At 42.6% G+C, this 6176-nt stretch overlaps 1 long non-coding RNA gene across 1 annotated transcript in view; it reads left to right on the forward strand.

Moving 5' to 3' along the window:
- Nucleotides 1-326: 326 nt before the first annotated feature.
- The window catches only part of LOC144890680 (uncharacterized), a 7284-nt gene continuing 1434 nt past the window's right edge, over nucleotides 327-6176 (forward strand). Inside the window, exons 1-2 of the long non-coding RNA XR_013622409.1 lie at nucleotides 327-654; nucleotides 3121-3202. This is a non-coding gene — a long non-coding RNA (uncharacterized LOC144890680). The remainder of the gene's footprint in view (nucleotides 655-3120; nucleotides 3203-6176) is intronic.

Consider the following 6176-nt stretch of genomic DNA (forward strand, 5'->3'; position numbering starts at 1 on the left):
CGTGCCGTGCTGTTCCATGCTGTGCCGCGACATTCCTTGCCGTGTCATGCTGTGCTTTTCCATTACATGCCGTGCCGTTCTGTGCCGTTCCCCATCATATGACGGGTGCGACACCGTTTCAGTCGCACATTTCCTGAGCCATGTGGCTCCCACATGGCATAACAAATGAGACAGTGGCCTCCACCCATTGGCTAGTGTGAAAGACGAAGCAACGAATGGGAGTTCGGTTCAGTTTGGCACGCCCATGGGATCTCACGTGAGGCGACGCTTCCCACCAATGACATCGGTCTATGATGACGTATTGCGATACAGCTGGCCAATGGGATTCCGCTCATTTAGTGTTGCTGGGTAAAGACGTAGCGCCTTGTTGTGCAGACGTGATAAACAAAACCACGCAAAGCAGCGAAGGTTTCATTAACGACTTTCTTCACCCGGGTGCTTATTGGACTAGCGAACGGATAAACTTCCTGACAAACAACTTGGCATCGCCAACCTGCGCACCAGTCTTACCTGATAAGCAAGTACCTCGCTTGCCTACCTGGACAGGCCTGTCACAGCTACACAGTTCGCCTACCGAGCCGGTCATGGAAAGGTCTCTGGTGAATATCCAGACGCTGCTGGACGCTGCGGACTTCCTGGAGCGGCGGGATCGCGGTACGTGTCCTCGCGTGACCCATGCGCGCACGTGTACGTACGTACGTGCATGCACTTGCACAAAATAGTTAATTGGCTTCCATTTTATAACACGAGCAAAGCTGTCCGGGTCGTATGTGAGCAGAGATGCATCCGTGGACACCGCCATACCCCAAGACGAACTTGTCCCCCACTGTGTGTTCCTCCCAAGACGAACTTGTCCCCATCTCTGGGTGTCCCTCCCAAGACGAACTTGTCCCCTACTCTGTTTGCACCTCCCAAGACGAACTTGTCCCCATCTCTGGGTGTCCCTCCCAAGACGAACTTGTCCTCTACTCTGTGTGCACCTCCCAAGACGAACTTGTCCCCATCTCTGGGTGTCCCTCCCAAGACGAACTTGGCCCCATCTCTGGGTGTCCCTCCCAAGACGAACTTGTCCTCTACTCTGGGTGTCCCTCCCAAGACGAACTTGTCCCCATCTCTGGGTGTCCCTCCCAAGACGAACTTGTCCCCATCTTTGGGTGTCCCTCCCAAGACGAACTTGTCCTCTACTCTGTGTGCACCTCCCAAGACGAACTTGTCCCCATCTCTGGGTGTCCCTCCCAAGACGAACTTGGCCTCTACTCTGGGTGTCCCTCCCAAGACGAACTTGTCCCCTACTTTGTGTGTCCCTCCCAAGACGAACTTGTCTTCCACTGTGTACCCCTCCCAAGACGAACTTGTCTTCCACTGTGTACCCCTCCCAAGACGAACTTGTCTTCCACTGTGTGCCCCTCCCAAGACGAACTTGTCTTCCACTGTGTGTCTCTCCCAAGACGAACTTGTCCCCGACTGTTTCCCTCCCAAGACGAACTTGTCCCCTACTCTGTGTTCCTCCCAAGACGAACTTGTCTTCCACTGTGTGCCCCTCCCAAGACGAACTTGTCTTCCACTGTGTGCGCCTCCTAAGGCGAACTTGTCCCCTACTCTGTGTCCCTCCCAAGACGAACTTGTCTTCCACTGTGTGTCCCTCCCAAGACGAACTTGTCTTCCACTGTGTGTCCCTCCCAAGACGAACTTGTCTTCCACTGTGTGTCCCTCCCGAGATTAACTTGTTCCCCACTGTGTGTCCCTCCTTTCCTTATTCCCCCGATGCAGACATAATGGGTATGAGAGGACAGAATGGATTGTGGTTTGCACCAAGTTGCCTCCTTTTGCTAAACTCCTTGTCTGATTCTCCCTTGCATTGTGAATAATTCAGTATTGTATTGTATTGTACTGCACTTTTACTATTGTATTGTATTGTACTGCACTTTTACTATTGTATTGTATTGTACTGCACTTTTACTATTGTATTGTATTGTACTTTTCTATTGTATTGTATTGTACTTTTCTATTGTATTGTTTTGTACTTTTACTATTGTATTGTATTGTACTTTTCTATTGTATTGTATTGTACTTTTACTATTGTATTGTATTGTACTTTTACTATTGTATTGTATTGTACTGTACTTTTACTATTGTATTGTATTGTACTCTACTTTTACTATTGTATTGTATTGTACTGCACTTTTACTATTGTATTGTACTGTACTTTTACTATTGTATTGTACTTTTCCTATTGTACTGTACTTTTACTATTGTATTGTATTTTTACTATTGTATTGTATTGTATTGTTACTTTTACTATTGTATTGTATTGTACTGCACTTTTACTATTGTATTGTACTCTACTTTTACTATTGTAGTGTACGGTACTTTTACTATTGTACTGTACTGCACTTTTACTATTGTATTGTACTGTACTTTTACTATTGTACTGTACTTTTACTATTGTATTGTACTGAACTTTTACTATTGTATTGTACTGAACTTTTACTATTGTATTGTACTGTACTTTTACTATCGTATTACACTGTACTTTTACTATTGTACTGTATTGCACTGTACTTTTACTATTGTATTGTACTGCACCTTTACTATTGTATTGTACTGTACTTTTACTATTGTATTGTACTGTACTTTTACTATTGTATTATACTGTACTTTTACTATTGTATTGTACTGTACCTTTTACTATTGTATTGTACTGTACCTCTTACTATTGTATTGTACTGTACCGTTTACTATTGTATTGTACTGTACCTTTTACTATTGTATTGTACTGTACCTTTTACTAGTGTATTGTACTGTACCTTTTACTATTGCATTGTACTGTACTTTTACTATTGAACTGTACTTTTATTATTGTATTGTACTGCGCTTTTACTATTGTAGTGAGCTGTACGTTTACTATTGTACTGTACTTTTACTATTGTACTGTACTTTTACTATTGTATTGTATTGTACTCTACTTTTACTATTGTATCGTATTGTACTCTACTTTTACTATTGTATCGTATTGTACTATTGTATCGTATTGTACTCTACTCCTACTATTGTATTGCACTGTACTTTTACCATAAACACTGACGGTTGTGTGTTGCATGTTCATGATCTTCCTTGCAGATGCCGAGCATGGTTATGCGTCCACGTTACCTGTAGGTATGGACAGGAAACGTCTACGGGTGAAGAAAACTGGTAACAGCAGGTGAGAAGGTGGTTGTACAATCTGCATTCATGTGTGTGGTTAATTGAGGGGAGAAGGTGGTTGTTCAATTTGCCTAGATTTGTGTGGTTAATTGAGGGGAGAAGGTGGTTGTTCAATTTGTGTGGTTAATTGAGGGGAGAAGGTGGTTGTACAATTTGTGTTTTTAATTGAGGGGAGAAGGTGGTTGTACAATTTGGGTAGATTTGTGTGGTGAATTGAGATGAGAAGGTGGTTGTACAATCTGCATTGATGTGTGTGGTTAACTGAGGGGAGAAAGTAGTTGTACAATTCTGGGTAGATGTGTGTGGTTAATTGAGGTGAGAAGGCAGTTGTACAATTCTGGGTATATGTGTGCGGTTAATTGAGGTGAAAAGGCGGTTGTACAATTCTGGGTCGATGTGTGCGGTTAATTGAGGTGAGAAGGCGGTTGTTCAATTCTGGGTCGATGTGTGCAGTTAATTGAGGTGCCAAGACGGTCGTGCAATTCTTGGTAGATGTGTGTGGTTAATTGAGACTAGCCGAAACCCGTGGAACATCCACGGAAGGGAGGAAGGATGTGGTGTTTGGATGAAGTGTACCATTATGGATGGCATAGGGGATTTGCTTGTCCGAGTAAGAGTTAGGAAGAAAGATGAGAATGAAGAGTGCGTATATGAACAACGTATTTATTGCAATCTACTTAAATGACAACGCTACGATATACTTTTGAAAAATGAATGGATTCGTAATAGGAATCGGCATCGCACCACTCTGGCCACACTGGCGCAGTGGTATGTGTCAATGGAAAGGAACAGCAGTGGAACCATCGACTTTTTAAAAATGAACAGATTAGTAAATCGACTGGAATTAGCTCCATACTGGCGCATTGGTAAGCGTCAATGTCAATGTCGAGGCAGAGCAGTAGGAATATAATACAATGAACGCAGTATCAGAGGTTGAAATTATTTTAAAACTTCTGGATAAACAATGTTTGGGGTAATAGTCAAGCCTCTGACAACTCCTTGCGTACTCGTATTATCAACCTTGATATACACATCTTTGAACGACCGTGCTCTTGAACATGCCACATATAACTGGCCGTGGGAGAAGACAGGAGCAGGCAAATAGATACCCAGTTTACGGAATGTTTAGAAATTATGGTAAACCCACCTGATGAGGTTAGCGTACACCGCGATCAACGACACCGGCACAAATGCATGCTCAGGATTGTCCACTCAGTGGACGGCTAGCTGTCGCCTTCGCCTGTCCAATCAGCGGACGGCTTGCTTCGCCTTCACAAAGCAGACGCCAATAAGATGGCGTCGTATCGGCAGGTAATCGGATGCTTTTGGGCCACAATGTCGGCTAATTCAGATTTTTCGAGTATGGCTGTAGGTGATAAACAAAGAGCGCGGTTCGTAGATCGTAAATCCATTAGTGCCGTGGGCATCGGGTCACTGGGTGCGGCGTAAAAGGGATAACAAAGTCGAGTCCTTACGCTATTATTATATAGATGAGATGGCAGTTGTACAATTCTGGTTATATGTGTGCGGTTAATTGAGGTGAGATGGCGGTTGTACAATTGAGTAGATGTGTGTGGTCAATTGAGGTGAGCGGGCAGTTGTACAATTCTGGGTAGATGTGTGCGGTTAATTGAGGTGAGAAAGCGGTTGTACCATTCTAGGTTGATGTGTGCGGTTAATTGAGGTGAGATGGCGGTTGTACAATTCTGGGTAGATGTGTGTGGTCAATTGAGGTGAGCGGGCAGTTGTACAATTCTGGGTAGATGTGTGCGGTTAATTGAGGTGCCAAGACGGTCGTGCAATTCTTGGTAGATGTGTGTGGTTAATTGAGATGAGATGGCAGTTGTACAATTCTGGGTATATGTGTGCGGTTTATTGAGATGAGAAAGCGGTTGTACAATCCTGGCTAGATGTGTGTGGTTAAATGAGGTGAGAATGCGGTTGTACAATTCTGGGAAGATTTTGTGCAATTAATTTAGGTGAGAAGGCGGTTGTACAATTCTGGATAGATGTGTGTGTCCAATTTATGAATGGCAGAGTGGTGTGTCCTTTCCTCGGAGTGGAGCTGGTGATTGGAGGAATACAAGGGATGATTATGAGAGGATAAATAGCCGAGTTTGGAAGTTGTCAGGAATAGTCTCTAATTGGTTTAAACTTTTCATTCTGATAGATTTGAAAATTCTTTATCTATCCAGGCCAGGAACTTATTTAATCGATACAGATGGAACTAGAACGCCACTCAGTAGAGCGTATACTCCCGCCGTGGGTCAAGTTGGAATAGTACGATTTCACAAAAGTTTGAGGGAGTAGTTCAGTGGCAACACAAGACAAGACAACACAAGACAGACACTGCACAGATATATATTTAGAATATATAGGAGATAATGTTTAAAAAAACAAGGCAATTTCACTTACATTTTCGGATTCAGCGTTCAATTCTAGATAAGTGAGTGTATTTTGAGGCATGTGTGACTTCAAATAAAATTGTAAGCCAGGAAAAACGTTCGTTTCATTCCTTAGGGATACAACATGTAAACCTGGCCCAAACGTCAAAACAAAACTCGCTCATTTTAAGTCGTACAAGCTAATGCGACCACTCATTCTTCTGGGAAGAATCCCGTGCACATGCTGGTCACACTTATAAGTCACCGAAGTCTTTATAAGTTCATCAAATACTGACACCACGATTGACATTCGCTGAGGAGTGAGGTAAATGTTGATATCTCTTCCGAGGTAAAAAAATAAAATAAAATAAAAACAGTTTTAAAGCATTATACGTATGAAACGGGGAAACCGAATACACACTTTGGTGGTTTTAAAATGACAGAATATGTCTTTATTAGAAGAAAAAAAAAGACCATTGAAGACGACGCTGCTAAAAAAATACACCACTCTAACGCATAACCACGAGTTTAAACCACATTTACAACAAATATGAAAATTATTTTCATATCACAATGTTAAAAATAGAA

The sequence above is a fragment of the Myxine glutinosa genome, chromosome 2 (assembly GCF_964187855.1).
Source record: "Myxine glutinosa chromosome 2, kmMyxGlut1.1, whole genome shotgun sequence".
NCBI lineage: Eukaryota > Metazoa > Chordata > Myxini > Myxiniformes > Myxinidae > Myxine > Myxine glutinosa.